This window comes from Lissotriton vulgaris, chromosome 6, assembly GCF_964263255.1.
Source record: "Lissotriton vulgaris chromosome 6, aLisVul1.2, whole genome shotgun sequence".
In the NCBI taxonomy this organism is placed as follows: Eukaryota; Metazoa; Chordata; class Amphibia; order Caudata; family Salamandridae; genus Lissotriton; species Lissotriton vulgaris.
In genome coordinates, this window is record NC_141694.1 from 1342223621 (window position 1) to 1342243409 (window position 19789).

General features: G+C 44.5%; 1 protein-coding gene and 1 pseudogene across 2 annotated transcripts in view; both read right to left on the reverse strand.

The window, feature by feature from the left end:
• The window catches only part of LOC147708865 (muscarinic acetylcholine receptor M3-like), an 880867-nt gene that overhangs the window by 628179 nt on the left and 232899 nt on the right, over positions 1-19789 (reverse strand). The window lies entirely within an intron of this gene.
• Positions 3018-9618, reverse strand: LOC147708866 (TSC22 domain family protein 1-like; annotated as a pseudogene).

Sequence of the window (19789 nt, forward strand, 5' to 3'; positions counted from 1 at the left end):
CTTGGGTTCCCATGAGCCCCTCATCCTGTCCCCAGGGCAGCATGGGGGGTTGGGACCCCCACACGCAATATTTTCTTTACAAAGTGAAGGTCCCCCGCACATAATCAACATAGCCCCGGGGTTGTGGCAGTCCACGGTGCTATGGGGCCCCCACAGGCACCCACTAAAATAATCAGGATTGCCCCTGGGACCTGGACCACCCAGGGGCTTTAAAAAACAAAGCACGACCTACCGTGCTTTTTTTTTTTTTCATTTTTAACAGGGTTCTTGCACTCAGTGTGACCCGGTTTTGGCCCTGGAGATCCTTTTGGGACCCCCTGAGCAGGCCTGGGGATTCAGGGTGTTTATACCCTGCCCCCTTTTCTTGTTTTTTATATTTGATTTACTGTTTTCTTGTGACTTGGTTCTATCGAGTCACAAGATGGCTGCCAACACATCCTGGTTTGGAGTGTTAGCAGCCAATCAGAGTGAAGCTCGTGCCTGGGGGGTTCGCGATCCCTCCTCGGTGCTCAGATATCGAAACTTTCATTTTATAATTTCTCAGCAACTACTGAACAGATTTACATAATTTAACTAAGAGGGCTCTTTCTGAGGCAAGCACTATCTTGCTGCCAAATGTGGTGTAATTCCATTCAGCAGTTCGGGCTGTAGCTTTGTCTAAAGTTACCTATGGAGGACAGATATCGAACCCATTATTTTTCTAATTTCTCCGAAACTACTAAAAGATTTACGACATTTAAAACAAGCATTTACAATGCAATGGTTTCGGCATTATTAAAGGTAGAGCTATTGGCATTGTTCATGACATTTTTTTTGTGTTTTTAAAAAAAAATCATAAATAGCATTGTTATTTACATTACCAATAGCTTAATTGTTAAATAAATGGCATTGTCATGTACAAAGCCAATAGCTTAATCGCTCGCATATGCATGACCTATTGCATTTACACCCACACAGAGCCACACACATACACAGCCACCCACACAGTCATTCACACAGAGCCACCCACACACACAGAGCCACCCACACACACAGACAGAGCCACCCACACACAGACAGAGCCACCCACACACAGACAGAGCCACCTACAAAAAAAGCTATCCACACAGAGCCCCCCACTCACACAGAGCCCCCCACTCACACAGAGCCCCCCACTCACGGCGAGAGCCGGGGGAGGAGGGTGGAGGGAAGGGAGAGAACCCAAGAGGAGAGCCGGCGCGAAGAGGGAGAGCAAGCAGAGGTGGAGGAAAGCAGCACCAGCGAAGGGAAAGAGCACCGCAAGAAGAAGGGGAGGCAGTGCATGTCTAGGGAGGGCAGACAAGTGATGGAGGAGAAGGAACAGACAGGCGGAAGGAGGGTGATTTGAGAGGCAACAGAGAGGGATTGGAAAGAACTGAGACGTGAGAGACGAGACGAAGACGAGCAGAGGCGACCAGACCAGTCGGAGAAAGAATAGAGAAAGATGGCTTATCTGTAAAATTGCCATTAATTTTAGAAGCGTCGTTAATTATTATGCAAACTTGTAAATGATGTCGATTTTTATGATAAACTGAGAATATATGCTTTTTATGTTTATAGTGTTTAATAAACTGATGATAAACTATTATTTTGATAAACAGTAGATCAGCGGGAGCAAGCAAGAGCCGAGAACTGCGGGGGTAGAGAGCCGAAGTGGGTTCTAGGTCATGGAATGGAGAGATAGCAGAGGTGTGGAGAACAAGAACAGATTGAGAGTGAGTGTGAGAGTGTGAGAGAGTGAGAGAGTGAGAGCAGGAGAAGAAAAGAAGTAGGCGAAAGAGGGAGCAAGGAAAGTGCAAAAGCGGGGGGGGGGGGGGCAGTGAGCAGAGGGGGAGAGGGACAGGTCTGACCGGAAAAGAGACGGCAGACAGAGACAGAAGAGGGGGAGTTGAGGGCAGCAGCAAAGAGGGGAGGGGGGAGGGAAGGCTTGAGGGATGGGTACAGGGCATAAGGAGGGACATGAGAAAGCGAAGGGGAGATGGAGGGGGCGAGGGTACAGACAGAGCAGAATATATAGAGGGGGTGGAGGCGAGTTTAGGCGAAAGAACGAAGATAGGACTGAAGAGAGGGAAAGAACAGAGGGGTGTGAGGGAGAAGAAACAGCAGCGAAACCAGGAGAGAGGAATACATCCAGGGGAGCAGGGAGAGGATAAGAGTGTGGAGAAGCGAGATCAGAGGGATGGAAGATGGGGGAGAGGGCTGGGGACAAGTAGAGAACAGGGGAACTCCAGAAACCGGAGGTGAGGAGGGATGCGTGCACTCTGAGGAGAGAGGGCAGAGGGAGCACGTGGAGGCGAAGGGAGAAATCTGAAAGAGGGTGAAAGAGCGGGCGCTGTGATGAGATATGAGGGGTGGAGGTGAGGGTGGGTGGGTGGGGGTCAGAGAGGAGCGGATGAGGAGATAAAGTACCGGTCTGAGTTCATGAATGAGAGCTGGGCTGGTGGGGAACTGGAGGTACGCCTTGTAGAAAATACATTGATTCATATCCTGGATAGAAATGAATAACTAGGAAAAAGTTCAGGAGAAAAAACAGACTCATGAGCAAACAACAGGCAGCTGTACCCTACCATCTCAGACACTCTTGACCCTGCTTGAAATACCTGGAATTCGTCGAAGAGAAATTGCACTTTACTTCTGGAAGTTTGTGTCGCATCACAAACACACAGTAGTACCTAGCAGTTACAGAAACTTGTGCTTTAAGACACACAGTTTCTAAAAGCAGTTTAAATGGAGTTAAGGACATCCAAAAAGTGCCGTCCAAAGTTAACCGATGTATAAATCTTTTTTAACATAGTAGTATTAAATTAGGGTTCAGATAAAAACCATGATGCATAGCAAGATGCACAGCAAAATGCACAATTCCCCCCAATACTGTAAGCACAAAACAGAAGGCACAAATGGTGAGTACTAGAGAGTGTTTTCGAAGTCACAGGACACGCCATCACTGAGTCAACCAAATTGTGAAAGGGTAGAGGGTACACCAAGGCCATCACATGACCTTACCTGTCATCCTCGCCATCGACCAGAGGTAAGGACTTCAAGGGAAGAAGCCGGACCCGCTAGACTGCCACCCCCTCCCTTCCAAAGAAGTTGAACCACCTATTCCTGAAATGCCTTCAGCGATGATGGACTGCGGCAAACCGGCCACCGAGTGCTCCATGAGACGCCTTGCATCTGGGATCTGATTTGCCACTGACTGGATGAGCGAGGGCGCAAAGATTTGAGCAGAACTTAAGAGGTATCTGGTGTGGTATGTGCTGAGACACCGGTACACTGGCAGGATAGTGAGCAACACCCTGAGCCCTGTTGTGTACAGTGGGGGGTGTACAGTGGGGGGCTGGGACATGACAGGTGCGGGGCCCAGACCAGCAGAAGCTGTCAAGCTGATCTGGCTAACAGCGGCTGAGGCAGGGACAATTGGGCCGCCAGCCGGGATCTGCTGATTATTCATTCCTTGAAGCACGGGTTCCAATCCTTGAGCCTGGGGTTTTGCGGGAACGGGGGCCTTCTGCGCTGCCATGACCAGTTACTGAGGAAGGCTCCGCGGGCCCATCGGCACCCCCTGGGACTGAAGCGGCTGCAGGAGAGGTGCAGTTAGAGTGGGGGCACTCTGCTGCATGACGGAGGGCATTCCTTGGTTAATAGCTGCTGGTGCTCGCTGCGCCGTGGAGGGCAGATTCAAGTGCTGACCCACTGCCACATTATGACTGGACTGCGACGCAGTGGGCAGATTTAAGGATTGACCCACGCTGTGACTGACAGGCGTTGCAAGGGGGAGATTTATTTGCTGGGGCACATTCTGACTGGTGACCACTGACGTGGGCATCATCGTGGGTGCATGTGCAGCAGTCATAGCAGAGGCCGTGGATTGTGCTTGTGCGGCTGTGGATTGCATGTGTGCCGAAAGATTATGCCCAGGAGCCCTGGCCCTACCAAGGTCTGCAGCTTATGGGGGGTGCTGCAAGTAATCAGCCACGCTCCCTGTAACAGTAGTCTGAGTAGCTGGCATGGCGATGAGGGCAGAGGGAATCTGCTGCTGGGCTGCATAGTGGAGCTGCTGGGGCAGAGTCTGTACAGGCTGTGAATAGGGGGGTTGTTGGTGCACTGAAGGCATGGCCCCCATACTATGACCAGCCGAAGGGTTCAATGGAGGTTGGTAGCCCGGCTTTTGCTGTCCACAGCCGCCTTCAGGCGGGTGCGATTGTGCTGGCAAGGTGGCACTCTGAGCCCCGGGCTCTGAGTACCCCTGCTGCAGACCGGGGCCTGCGCACTCCGTATAGTGGCTCAGAGTGCTGCTGGCCGAGCTCTCGCTGGTGCTTTCCCTCTCCTCGGCCGCCTGCCTGACACTCTCCACCACCCTGTGAGGGGCCTCCACAGGCTGCTCCCGCTCGTAGTACTCGGTGCAAGTCCAGCGGCCCTTGCGGAAGGGCTAAGAGCTAGAGTCCAGTTTCACCACCCGGAACCGTGATGCGGCCGCCGCCGTGTCGGGAGCTGCGGGGGGAGGGGGCTGAGTTTGCAGCTGCCCCACGGCCGACCCCAGCGCGGCGGCCGCCACCGCCACCTGTTCCACCTGTGCGATGGAGCCCCCGGAGGCCGGATGGGGGGGCTACGTGCACAGCTCCAGGGAGGTTGTTCATCATGTTCACTGCAGCCATGCCCCTGGGCAGGCCAGCGGCAGGAGGCTGCAGGGGCTCGGGGTGCAGGGGCCCGGCGATGCCATTTATGAGCAGCGGATGAGGCTGAGGAGGGGGCAGGCCGGGCAGGCGCGGCTGGTTTGGGGGACAGCGCCCCGCAAGTGCTGCAGCTGCTCCTCGTCGCCGCGCTCGTCACCGGACAACTCCGGCGCCGCTTTCTGTTGGGAGTCCTCGCTGCACGGCTGAGGGAATCCCGCCTGCTCCTCATCAGCTCGATCCTCCAGCTGCTGTTGAGCGGCACTCAGGATGCCTGAACGAAGGCGCCGCGGCCTGGATTACGCCGTGCACCTTCCATGATTGCCGCAGAGGATTAGGCTTCCGCACACCAGGAAGTGAACGCGGACTCTTGGGTGTGGTCTGCTCTGTCGGTGGCCGGTTACTAAAGGTTTCCTGGCGCTACAGCCGGACGTCAAAAACGGGCAGCATAAGAGCCTGGGGAAAAGAAACCCAAAAAACACCTAAATATTAACTTGGGACTGCTGCCCGAGCAGAGCAGCCATACAAGGAAGAAGTACGTGTCCGTCACAAAACGCAACGTGACATTGCAGGCGGTGGTGCTTGTGAGTCGGAAGCCCGTGGCGCAGTTAATTTTCTCGCAGGTGGCAACAGTTGGAGGAGAGCAGAGGAAGCGGCAGCTGTTCGTATCAGCTGAGGACACTTTGACAAGAGAGGAGCCCTCCACGACCACGTTTCTCGGAGGCAGAAAGGCCTCGGAGAAACCACTGCCATTTTCGTGATTGGGGGCGTATTTTCGTTCTCTCCTCTTCCCATTGGCTGGAAGGTAAAATTCCAGCCAATGGGAAGAGGAGAGGGCGTGACTTAAAAAAAGACACGGAAACGCCCCCGAATCGCGTCAAGGCGGGCCCTGAACTCAGTGACGCTCCTCTCCTCCAATGGCTGGCCAGCATTTACGAGGCCAGCCAATGGAGAAGAGGGGCGTGTTCAGGCCCCCTATACTACTAACAAAAGATTTCGGCTCCGCCTACCCACTGCTTATGCAGTGGGACGGTAGCCGAAACCTAAAAAGGGCTCTTTCTGAACCAAGACCTACTTTTTTGCCAAATTTGGTGTAATTCTGTTCCGCAGTTCGGGCTCTAGCTTTGTCTAAAGTTTCCCATGGAAATTAACATGGGAAAAATACGGTTTGGGACCCCCCTTTTTCTCAGCCCCCACTTGACGAATCACCCCGAAACATTAGAGACAGAAGCTGACCGGACCTTGCCACTTTTTTATTTTTATTTTGCGAAGATTCATCAACCTGTGCCAAAGTTATTGGGAAAAGAAAAAAACTGTTTTCCTATGAAAAATAGATCTTAACTATAATTAGTTGCTAGTGACCACCAGTAGGTAATATTCACCCACACATATATATGTATATCTATATATCCCTAAATCTCCATTTCTATATATCTCCATATATATATATATATATATGTATATATATATATATATATATATATATATATATATATATATATATATATATATATATATATATATATATATATACATATGGATACATAGATAGATAGTTAGATAGATAGATAGATAGATAGACAGACAGACAGACAGACAGACAGATAGATAGATAGCACATTATTTAATACAATCAGTTTACCATTTAAATGGACATTACATGAATGCAGAACTGTTGGTAATGGCTTTATTAAACTTGAATCCATTAAATGCCCCAAATTGGAGAGTGTCTCTAAGAATGGGTTTTTATCACATGCTGCAATCTGTACAAACTATAGTACAGCATCGCCCTACAGCAAAACTATTAATGATTTGCCTTTTATATGTATCTGATGGGTGTGCGGTTCTCGATATGTGCAGGCCACGGGTTACATGGTAATGGCAATCAACAGAATGACAAGGCACACGCCTATCTAGTGCCAATACTGTTGGGAATACTAACCGATATGTACCCATTAATGTATATTCCAGCTGTTAGGTTTTTATAGCCAATGAATTAATCCCAATAAAATATCAGCCTAGACCGGGTCTAGTTAATGCTTCAAATATATAGGCCCATTCAACAGAATCAAATTCTTTTTCACCGTCTAGAAAAAGGGCTGCAGAAGGTAATTCAGGAAGTATTTGGGGGATGACCGACACAGGGTGCATATAGTGAGTAGTGTAAAGTGCCCTTAAATAAATCCTGACTGGTCAGGAAAGGTATAAGTGGCTGGAGCCGGATTGCATGTATTTCTGCTTAAATGTTTGCTGTCAGAGTTCATAATGATATCTGTCTATATCATAAACAGTTTTCTGGAGAGAGGTTTTTGCCTTATCAAAGGGTTACTTTGGCAAGTCGGCCGCAGGTTGGGGCTGCAGCAGTCAAGGCTACATTGGAAGCCCTGAAGCCATGTCTTCTTTGTCACACTACTGGGTGGTACAGCATGTGCTGCAGTCCACAGGTGACATTTAACTTTCCAAGGCATGGGTGTAGCTTCTACATCATATACTGCTGCCTTATAGAATAGTCCAATATGCCAATGAGGGATTAGCTCATATGTACATGTTTTAGGGGGTTAGAGAACATTCACTGGGCATTGGTCAGCTGTGCCACAGTGTGCAGAGTGTAAAACCCATTCATAAAATTGAGCAGAAAAATGGGGTGACCATGTAAAAGGTACATTTGCTCACACTAACTATGGAACAGACGGGACCAATAATTAGTGGGCATTAATATTTCATTTGTTGCGTCAGACGTAATTTATCTCATCTTTCTCATTTCAAAATCTTTTCAGTCCCTCAATTATATGCATGCCCAAGTTTGCTGTTGTGATACATCAATTGCCCTCATTAATGGCCTTCTTCATTCAATATCACTTGTATCGGTAATAGGTTCAGGACTAGTGCATCCATCTAGGGTGCGACAGCTGGGGGACTTTATAATGCTCATAGAAGCCTTGCAGCGGTTCCACTGCCAGTGGGGTTTGTCAGTAAACCCCAATTACACCTTGACATCCTAAAATCCCAGAACCGACGCATGTATCATTTTTTTGCCACTAGTTTAATCAAAAACAATAACCGATGTTTGGTGATATCCATAATAAAATTAAAGATACCTGGACACGAGAAATTAATGTCATTAACTTTTTTACACGTTTTAAGTTATGTGCTTTTGATTTGTTTGCGTGGGTCCTCTTTTATAGAGCATAAACTTTAAAAAAAATGTCAGTAGACTTCAAGAAAATATTTATATTGTTTGCAAGGATTTAGAATGGAAAAGAAGTTGCAATGGCAAAATCTGTGCCTGGCCTTGCATCAGAGAAATGCAAGACCTATGCAGAAAAATCCTGCAACTAGCTTAAAAACGTTTGCAGGTGCTCTCGAAAAGATCAGAAAAATGATTAGGTGGAGGGAAGTTTACTGGAGTGACACTAAATCTCTTGTGGTTCTCCAAAGCCTCCAATCTTCTGCCAGCTGAGATAACTGCTAAGGTCTCGAAGGCAATTTGTAAAAATGAAAAAAGGCATTTTGAGCGCGGGTGATGAACAACTGGGAAAGCTTATGGGTTGTCTGAGAAGTTAATGCCGGTCTTTCAAATCCCATCACTCTTCCGCCCCCAGGTAAAACACTCGAGCCTGGAGAACCTTCACTTAGTACCTTATAAGGACATTCCAAAAACCTCCAATTTAAAGAAAGTTATCCCATTAAACTCAGCAATGAGAAAGCGTTGCCTGATAATACCTTTTACAAATGTCGCTTAAAATGCAATTTCGTTGGATATCACAATCCACACATTTTAGCCATGTTTGAAAGCAGTCAAACAAGGAAAAAACAGCCCTGTGCGGCAAATTGCACACACCGCTGTTTTATTCACTTTTCATCGAGATTTCTTGCTCGCTTGCTACTTAAGCTGTCGTTGTGGAGGATGTTAAAGAGTGCGCGCTGCAGTGACCTCTGTGTCAAATGAAGATCACAACTATGAATGGAGCTAGGTTAGGTTAGTATTTCATTCTTCCTGAGTTACATTAAACTCAGATGTGACACAGTTGGGGTTCCAGCCTTGCAATTATGTCTCTTCCACCCCTCCCCCAAGATTAGGAGACCTTGAAAGGAGCCGTTTTCAGCTGCATGTGGAATATACATAGGCATAGATGCATCAAGGTAAAATCTGCTCGCGAAGGGGCAGATTCTCAGAATCTGCCCCTTTGCGACCGGTATTTTTGCATTTGGGATGCATCATCCCAAAAGCAAAAATCGCAATTAAAGAAATCGCAAAATTGCAATTACTTGCATTTAAGGAATCTCAAATTGAGATTCCTTAAATGCAATGCATTAAAGTTAAAAAAAATAGCGATTTCGCTAATAGGGGTCGCAAATTACCATGAAGTTGAACTTCATGGTAATTTGCAAAAACTTTGAAAAATGCACTAAAGTGCATTTTTCAAAGTTCCATTTTACACACAAACATGCCCTTAAGGCATGTGTGTGTGCAAGAAGTACCCATATCCAGATGTCAGGGGTGCAACAGTGTGTCCTTTTGACACCCTGGCATCCTTGAAATTGCAATCTCGATTTGCGATTTTCTAATTCAGAATCACAAATTGAGATTATCTTTCCATTCATTCCTATGGGCCCATAGGAATGCATGGGGAGGTATTCCTTAATTGTGACCCGCAATTTGCGAGTCGCAATTAAGGAATTTTAAGAAATTGCTATTTTTTAGTGATTTCTTCATGCATAGCATTTTGCTATTCCTTATTAGCGAATCGCTATTTTTCGCTAATAAGGAATAGCAAAATGGGTTCTTGATGCATCTGGGGGATAGGGCCTTATCTTGCTGCACTGCCCTGCGTCAAAAGAAAAGGGCATATTGTGCCATATGTATGAGATACAGCGCATTCCTGTTCTTTTCCGCTGCGCTGGCACACAATGTCTTACCATGCGCCATCGCAGACTCCCTTGCACCATGGTGCAAGGGTGTGTGCGCTGTAGGGGGTGATTGTTTTTGTCCAGGAAGGATTCCCTTCTTGCACAAAAACAATCGCGAGAGGTGTTTTCCTCTTTCTATGTGTGTTCTGCAGCACACATAGAAAGAGAAAAATGCAAGGAGAAACAAGGATATTTCTTCTCGTTGAACCTCCCTTACGCCACAATCTGATGTGTTCCCAGGTTTATGATTCTTCGTAAATCTGGGCACGCTTCATACAGGGACATCTTAAGGATTTTGGGAGCCTGGGACGATTGCATTTTGGGGGCCCCCTGTTCGGAACAGTTTTGAATTAATGGCCCAGCTTCAGCTCCTTCATGCCCTCGTTGGCCTGGTCACTGATAGTGCACAGGCACAGTCATCCAAATTCTAAAGATGTTACATCTAATATTAATGTAAAGTGATGGGTGTTTTCAATATTGTAACGCAGCAGCAGCTCACTAATATTACTGCAATTATTCTCTGTGACTCTTCCCATTTTTTTAAATATATGAGGTCCTGTTTTGATCTAAAAAAACTTTACGTATGGATGTTGCATAAGATATAAACACAACATTTCTCAGCAAAATGACTGTCATAGACTTTCACACATCCCTCACATCAAAAAATAAATGAAAGAGAAATAGCATTTAAAATAATCTGTTGAAGAATTATTCAAGGTCATCAGGGCAAGCCTCTGCTGAACAGAGCTGGCTCTATCAGTGGGGCCTCCTTAAGCATGGGCGAATTTTGCGAATCTCGCGTTCGCGAATTTTGCGGATTTGCGAACTCGCAATTCGCAAAATCCGCGAATTCTCGCGAATTTGCGGATTTTTTTTTTGTGTGTTCGCGCGTGTTTCTGCCAGTTCGCGAGGGTTTTGTACAATTTCGCAAAATGCGAACTTACCTGTCGGGTCGCAAGTTTTGCGAACTTGTTGTTTCTACGTGTCCAGCCTGTTTGGGACACTCTTCTTCATCACTGCCACTCTCTGTCACCACTGCCACTCTCTGACTACTCATGCCACCCTCTGGCCCACCCTTGCCACCCTCTGTTTCATCACAGCACCCTCTGGTTGTCCAGTCAGTGTACATTATTGTGGCAAAGCAAAGCACACCTTCCCTGCCTCAAGTGACCTGAATTAATTTGGGGCTGATTAATGTGTCACAGAATATTTTTTTAGCTGGCACCTGCTTCCTTAGTGCTTCCTGATTAGTGATCTTTTGCACTTGCTAAGTGCTTTCATTGTTGCAAAATTAGTTACAACACCTGCCCTGCCCCAACTGACAATAATGAATTAGGGGCTGATTAATGGATTTGAACTTCCAGCCTGGCTCCTACTTGTCTCCCTTAGCTGTAATTCAGGACCTTTGTGGCATATGTGTAACTATTCTGAGGTTCAGAGCTGGGTCACATAATAGTTGCAAGTAGGCAACTGAACTCTGGAGGGGCCCCTCAGGAAGCACTACAGGAAATGGCTACTAATGATGAGCCTGAACTTTTGAACCTGGTAAGTAGTTTCAGTTTTGCTAAGATCGTATTTCTGCAATTTAGCGCTTATTCGCGGGGCGCGAAGTTGTACTGGGAAGCCGCGAACTCACGCAAACAGTGCGAGCAAAATCCGCTGCTCGCGGATTTGCGGATTTTGCGGGAGATTCGCGAATCTCGCGGATTGCGAATTTACCGAAAATCCGCAAAATCCACGAGCGAAACGGATTTTCGAACCATGCTTAGGCCTCCTGAAAGGCTGGGGCCCTAGGCCAGAGCCCACTTTGCCCATGCCTTAAAATGTCTCTGGCTGTTGCGTGGGAACACCCACAGCAACATCCATGGAACGTCCCTTTCACAAAGTGTTCTGCGTGAATAGGGCACATACTTACAAGGCCATGAAAAGTCAAAGTGGCTTTGCGTGGCTCTGTAAATATGCCGCAGCATAGTACGCCACTGAAGCCTTTGTTGGGTAGCTGTGCGCCATACAAATGCAAACAAATAAAATAAATAAAATAAATAAGCGTCAAAAAAAGTGCCGCTCTGGTGGTGCAAAAGTGCTGCTAGCGGCCTTGTAAATGAGGCCCACAGTGCTTAATTTGAAGAAGATTGAGTGCTGTTGCCCCAACGCTCTGCTCAGAAGCATGCAGTAAGCACCAGCACGCTGAATACCGAGACTGCTAGTCTGGAATTAACCTCCTGTCTCTTTAATCGACACTCAGAAACTCCCTGCCCAGAGATGTAGCTTGGACAGTAAGAGTAGAGGGTGTTTTCTTCAGATTTTCTGACATTCGTGCTCGTATAGAATGTTTAAATAGATTATACAACAATCAGGGTGCATGAGAAGGGTTCTAAGGGGCAGATGAAAGGGAGAGGAATGCAGAATGGTAGGAGCACTAATAGAAAAACACAATATTTTGTAAAATACCTACTATTTTTGAGGACTTTGAAAACAGACTTGGGGAGAGTGTGTGTACATTTTTTTCTTTGTGTATATAAAAATTCCAGGTGAAATCCAAATGACACCTCACAATACCCGACTGAAAGTTCCTGTACTCAACTATGTATCAGAATATACATTTATTAGGGGGGAGAAATACCATAAACCGCCCACATGAAGATATGCTCCTGTCCCTGCCCCTTTATCTCATACTAGCAGGTTCCTGCTTCCTCCATTTATTTTCTATCTTTCTCTTCCTCCTTCTTTCCTCTTTGTGCATTTCCCCTTTCTCGTTCTATGGAAATGTCAGATGAATAAAAATAAGTGTACTTATTTTTATTTTATTTTTATTTATTACCTTTGATTTTGAAAATCTTTGTTGCATTTTTGGCATTGACTTAATAATTTAATTTATATGAATGTCCCAATCAATTTATTAATCATCTTTTGAGGTCCCGGAAAATAGCCAGACTTACAAAGTTGACAACTTTTCTAAAATAATGTGCCCGATTTTGAGCCAAAGAGTGAGAAGGAGCAAGTGAGTTGTAATGTTCTTAAGTGTGCACAACACCACTGGTGTTAAAGCAATTACCCTTGATATGCATCCTGCTTTCATACTTTTGATGTTGTAAATTGTTGTAATTTGTTTCACCGACAGACAGAGCCCCATTGATAGGCCGCGCAGTTCTACGGAGGAGACACAGCGTGTATATTGCTTCGCTGAATATCCAACTTATCATCTTTCGCCGACAGAGCGAGGTACTCGAGAGCACGTTTGATCGGCTCTCTTTTAACGAATTGACCAGTTGGCAAATAGGCGCACCACTAACAGGGTGTCCGCCTACACTTCTGGGGTTACATGAATGCAATGTAACTATGCTCCTTCCCTTCACCGTCCCGTCCTGATGAAGACCCGCCTATGAGGATACAAATTGCCCTTTTTATCCTTGGGTCGAAACGTCAACATCTTTTCCATACAGTGAGCCTGCATCTCCTATGCCCCTGCCCACTCACCCTTTCTGAAGACCGAAAACCATCTGAGCGAAGTGATCGCTGTAAAGACAATTACAATTCCTTTACAGACTAACTTTTGAGGGCAGGCTCTGTCTAGAATCAAAGCCAACAGATTCTTCAATGACCATACTACTCAATATCCCCTGACCGCTTGGTCCTTTCTTTTCTTTGCACGAGCACAAGAATTTCTCACTCTATGCACTTTATTCTCTCTCGGTAACCCCTTCTGTTCCGAATTGTAGATATTGTATATTTGTGTACTGCCCTATGAGGAGATTTTTATTATGAATAAATAGTAGAGTTTTCTCCTCTACTTTTAAAACGTTAAAACAAACCTGTTTTTGTGTTTGTATTGGACACCTGTGTATTTTTGGGCTATTGTGTTTCTTGTTTTTTCACTTTAGGAATTAATTTCTCATATGAAAAATAATTGAGCTGAGTAATTTTGGATTAATTGTGTGTGGAATTCTATGTCTAGGACCACCATATCTGCAACACTTGATACCCAGGTCCTAGGACTCTTCTCGGGTTACCCCATATATAATAACGGGTAATTTGTTTTAAGGCATTGACAAAATACTATGCCACTGTACAAGTGGCATAGCTGAAGGCAGCTGACCAGCAGATCGACCAAACCTTCCTTGCATTCCAGGACATATGCGATGAACAGGTATGAGAAGCTTGCAGATGCAGAACAAGGGTGCTTCTCAAGAGGATCCGAAACACAGAAGCCGTAATCGACAGCTAGCTGGAAAGTGGAAAACTGTGGAAGGAGCGATAACAATGGGATTCAATGCCACAAGAAGAGTAAATTCATTTGGTTTCAATATATGATAAGTATAAATCTGAGGATGGTATATGTGAGTGTAGTGGTGCTGTATCGTAGGAAGTACAAAAACCCAGAACATTTATTATATGGGACACAAAGCCCTGAGTTGAGCATGAGTATACCTTAAACTGGTGTGCCATAGGGAGATGAGGACAACACATTCCACTTACTAAAAGTAAATGTGCTACAGGTTGCACACGTGCAACACGTTAGCTCATATATGATGGAATAGCAGACAGACAAAAAGTGGCAGATAAGCCTACAGCTCAAAGTTTATGCACAGACTGCTCCCCTTAAAAACTGAGATGCCTGAAAACACACAGAAGCAGCACTGCCAAAAATCTTAAATGGTATTGCTCACACAACCTGTGCAGGGGAGGTAAGTAGACGTTTACTCAACGAGTCCTTGAAACTCGATTTATTCCAATGTGCGTTGAAAATCTACATTATACCACTTCTTAAAAAGAAATCCCTTGACAATTTAGATGCTTAAAACTACAGGTCTATCTCGAATAGCCCTTTCCTGGGAAAAATAATAGAAAGAGCAGAATTTATTAAACTTTGCAAGTTTAAGGATGATAATGGCTTAATGTGAGACCTACAATTCGGTTTCAGATCAAGCAGAGGCATTGAATCACTCATACTATCTGTTGGAAATGGCCCTTTTTGCAGGGTTAGCCCCACATCTTTTTTGCTTCTTCCTCCTATTTTTTCCTGACCTGTGGTTGTTGGCTATAGGACTCTGGGCACACCACTACTGATGAGTGCTAAAGTGCATATGCTCTCTGTGTAAATTGTTATAGTGATTGGTTATCCATGATTGGCTTATTTGTTTTACCAGTAGGTCCCTAGTAAAGTTCACTGAGTGTGCCAAGGCTGGTGATTCAAATGCTACTAGTGGGCTTGCAGCACTGATTGTGCCACCCACAGGAGTAACCCTAAGATGGTGTCTCAGGACTGCCACTGCAGTGCCTGTGCGCAGTTTATTAACTGCCATTTTGATCTGTCTAGTGTACACACTTGCCAGGTCTGACCCTTCCATTTTTCTTAAACATAGGACACCCCTATCCGGGGGCAATACGTCTGCTCCTAGCTCCATTTCATCTAGTAATACATCCCTTAACACTGTAGGTACAAGTAAACCAGAACTAGAAATGGGGGATATCCTAGATGCCAATAACACTCATTTTTTAGTGGAAATGGAACGCATTTGCAAGGGAAACAGGGTGCAATCCCAAAGAGGCGTACAAACCCAAAAACCTACAGAGGGAGCAGGGGTCGACAACGAAGACTATCGCAAAAAACTAAGATCCGGCATAACAAGGAAATAGCAAATGAGAGCAAAGAGGTCCAAGTAATCAACCTATCCTCTTTCCCACTTACTCTAGACATGACCAATCTACTCGCAAAAGGCCTTAGTTTCAATCCATACTCTACAGGTGACATCTGCCAAATTAAAATAGATCTCTTTAAGTTTGTCCGCAACTTGAAACTAAAAAAGTACTTTGCAGGGAAAATACCTACTAGAAAGAATGTCAGAAATATTCCTGATGTATTGGACAATGATGTACACACAATTAAAGATATACAAGCAATTCATTTACTGTTGTCAATTACTGAACGGGAAGATAGCCCTATGGAAATGGGGCAACTTCTAGAGGAACTTAATATAGACACAGATTTTGGGGTTGCTAGTGGTCTTAAATCCAAGTTCACTTGGACACCCACATTACCGGATGGCAACAGTATTGATAACTTTCACAGGCATGTTCTAGAAGATTTGAACAAAATCAACACTAAAAAATTAAATGAAACATTCACATTTAAAGACAATCTAACAAAAGGAGAGCGTAACGCCCTAACCACACTTACCAACAATCCTACCATCATTATCCGTGAGGCAGACAAGGGAGGAAATATTGTGGTTATGAACGCAGACGAATACAACAACGAGATACTAAATCAATTAGCAGACCAATCTTGCTACAAACCAATTGCACAAAACCCTATGGGTGCATTGACAACTAATATCAACGACCATCTACGTAAATGGAAAGAAGAGGGTCTCCTGAACGAAGATGAGTATATGTATCTTAAAGTATTCAAACCAAAAATCCATAAGATCCATAAGGATCTCCCTTTCCCACCAGGTAGACCGATAGTATCTGGAATCGGAGGTCCAACTGAAAGACTAGCTAAATATGTGGATGTGTTCCTGGGCCCACTAGTCAGGAATTTACCTTCCTATATACAGGATTCTAAACACATTCTTAGCCTTTTGGGAGATTTGGAATGGCAACCGGGTACTACTTTAGTCACCATGGATGTTGTCGCTCTCTATACCAGCATTAATCCTAGCCTAGGTATAGAAGCAATTACCCGTGTTCTGTCCAACCGGCCAGCTTCGCTTTGGGCACACACACAAATGCTTATTTCGATGATGAACCTAATTTTAAACAACAACTTCTTCATCTTTCACAAACAGTGGTATCAACAAAAACGAGGAGTAGCCATGGGTTCGAAATTTTCACCCTCGTTCGCCAACCTTTTTATGGGAGCTTTCGAAGCAGATCACATTTGGGGTACACAAGGCAGCCTATATACTGACTCCATTCTATTTTGGGGTCGGTATATAGATGACTGCATCTTACTATGGACTGGCACAGATGAACTGCTACAGAGCTTTTTTGACCATCTCAACTTGAACAATTGGGAACTGAGTTTCACCATGAAACACAGTAAATCACATATAGAATTTCTGGACTTGGAATTCTATGTCAAAGAAAACACTCTGCAGAGCAAACTGTACAGAAAACCCACATCCTGCAATGCCATTCTACGAGCGGATAGTTTTAATCCGTTCCATCAGATTAGATCGATACCCGTGCAAGACGTAATTGCAGTGAGGATGACGAACTCAATATCACTTTGAAAGACATGAACATGAGATTTGAGAAACGTGGCTACCCGAGGACCATCCTAATCAAAGCGAAAAGGAAATTAAATAAAGTCAAGAGACCAGACACATTGAAAACTAAGGATAACCAGAAGGCGAAAGACAATACAGTGAGAATGGTCACGGAATACAACGCACTTCACTATCCAATCAGGAACAGCATGACTAAACACTGGGGTCTGCTAAGAGATGATTCAACACTAAAAGAAATGATCCCTATAACCCCTCAGATCACTTTTCGCAAAGGGAGAACTTTGAGGAATAGGCTGAGTCCTACAGTCCCACGTATTGACATGACCCCTAACTGGTTAACACAACGCAGCAATGGGTTCTTTAAATGTGGCTTTTGCACCATGTGTATGTGGGCCAAACATAAAACCAAGCACTTCAAGGGCCTGTCTGAAGAAATGTATGACATCAGAGTGAATATCAATTGCACCACGAAATATGTGGTTTACATCATAGAATGCCAATGTGGTAAGAAATATGTTGGCAGCACAATAAAGGCCTTGAAAGACAGGATATCAGAACACATGAGGGCTATTCAAAAACAGGACCCTAAATACCCAGTAGCTCTACATGTAGTGAAATGTCAAGGAAATGTAGAAGATTTCCAAATATCATTCTTTGGAATCGAAACTGTGCCTGTCCATGTGAGGGGTGGCAATCGGGAGTTAGCTTTGAGACGTAAGGAAGCAACTTGGATCATGCATCTTCGAAGCATTGAGTGTGGTTTAAACTATGACCCAGAACTGCAATTCTTTCTGGGTAACTAGACCCCACTAACCTCTGAAAAGATGGTCTCTTTGGGTTCTTTCTTTCACCAGATGACCAGAATCCAACCTTTACATAATTTAATTACGATATGTTTGATTACTGTAAAAAATAGATAACATAACGTATTTGTGCAACAGGCTCTAAATTTTCCTGCGCTCTATAACGTTTGTTTTCATTTGTGTTCATAACTAGACATTGTTATTATATATCTATGTCACTTACTCGGTGTCCGCGCTAGAGAGTTCATGCTTAGAAAACACAGATAAGAGGGTCACCTATGTAGTTCCAGAGTGTAAAACCAAAATACATTTTCTTTATCCGAAAAAAGATTTTTAATCCACCATGTAGTTCCAGAGTGTAAAACCAAAATACATTTTCTTTATCCGAAAAAAGATTTTTAATCCACCATGATACCGAGTATTACATACACGTAAGACTCAGGATTGTGTAGCCCTACACTGGGTTCAATAACTTTTAGAAAATAATCTCGAAATGAACGTTACCAGGCCCTCATTTACCCTCTTATCCCCTTTTCAATATTTTTCAATATTCCCATGCTGGGTGTCATCATGACACGAATGTGCTCTTTTTCAACTCACTCATTTCTTTATGTGTTCGACAATCTAATGCAGGGGTCTCCAAACCGGTCCTGGAGGGCCGGATCCATGCCAGATTTTTAAAATTACTTCATGTATCTCAATGGGGATATCCAAAAAATCTGGCATGGATCCGGCCCTCCAGGACCGGTTTGGAGACCCCCGATCTAATGTGTTAATACACTTTACACTATACAAATATCCTCACACATGGAATACTAAACACAATTCTTTCTTGTAGGTTTCGCCCTATAACGGCCAACCCTTATTTGGGTACATACTTTCCAGTGACGTTTTTTCCTATACACCCGTAAACAAGTGTCAGCACGTACATAAAAACATTTTGAAAGTGAAATACCCATTATACTCAATACTCCAGTGAGTTTAGTATTCCTTCTTTCTTTGGCCAACTTTCGGAGAACAAGGAGGTTAGCCAGCGTTCTAGCCTTTTTAATCAGAACACCGGTATTTATTCCGGCCTGACTTCCGGCCCCCGCGTCACGAAACTGAAAGTCATGCTAGACGTTACTCGTCCTTTTGACATGAGACTTCTTCTTACTACAAATCATGTTGGCCAATCACTGCCATTTTTACATATTCAGGTGAACTGCCGACTTGAACGAAATGGCATACCCGCCCAACCACGAACTTATTTCCCCTCCCGGTTTTCACATTACTCGTGAATAATCGAGGTAGGTTCTCTTTCGGATACTCTATCTCTCCTGACTTTTTATGTTTCTATGTACTTATTCAAGCATGACACTGTTTTTTACGAGTTTTTTACGAGTTTTATGTACACTTTATATGCTCTGCAGATCCCGCTCAGCCCGAATATATAATTTTTGGAAATCCGAATTCAGGATTCCACACAACGCCCGGACTGGGTTTTTTACCTAAACGAACTTTCATCCTTTATCGTTTTCTAAGAGGGTGAGTGTCGTTTACTTTCAATAACATCTCTCCAACCATGACCGCTGCTGTATATAATAGCGGACAACTGAATCAGGTAAAGCCCTTTCTGCAGAACTTAACTTTCAAGAGCACTTTTGGGTTAGCACCCATAGAATATCCCATAAATCTATCTCCCTTTTCTCATTTTTCTTGCATTCTCCATTTCCTCTTGTAGACACTCAACAGAGTCTACACACTGACCGGCCTTCTCCCCAAATTCATTATCACAAAATGATTGAGGATTAGACATCCGGATGGAATGTTTCTAATCCTAGAAGTGTTTCAATCAAGGTATGATATCTACCCAATAGAATGGTTTTCTCACACAAGAGGGTTTTAAAAGTTCTTGGAAATAAGTGCACAAATGTTTAGAATATACCTTTGAAAAGATCTAATTATGTATTAAGTAATGTGCACAATGTATGACGCGTAAAGGATTGAAATTCATGCTGCCCTTCTTCGCTTTGCTCTTAACAATATCAATTATAAGTCACTTGGGATGCCATGACATAAAAAGTATAACACTTTTTCACCTTGCCACTTCACTTTTCGATCCGGCCAGTGCTTTCCGTCTTTGGGGTTATCTAACCCATTCCCTATTCAC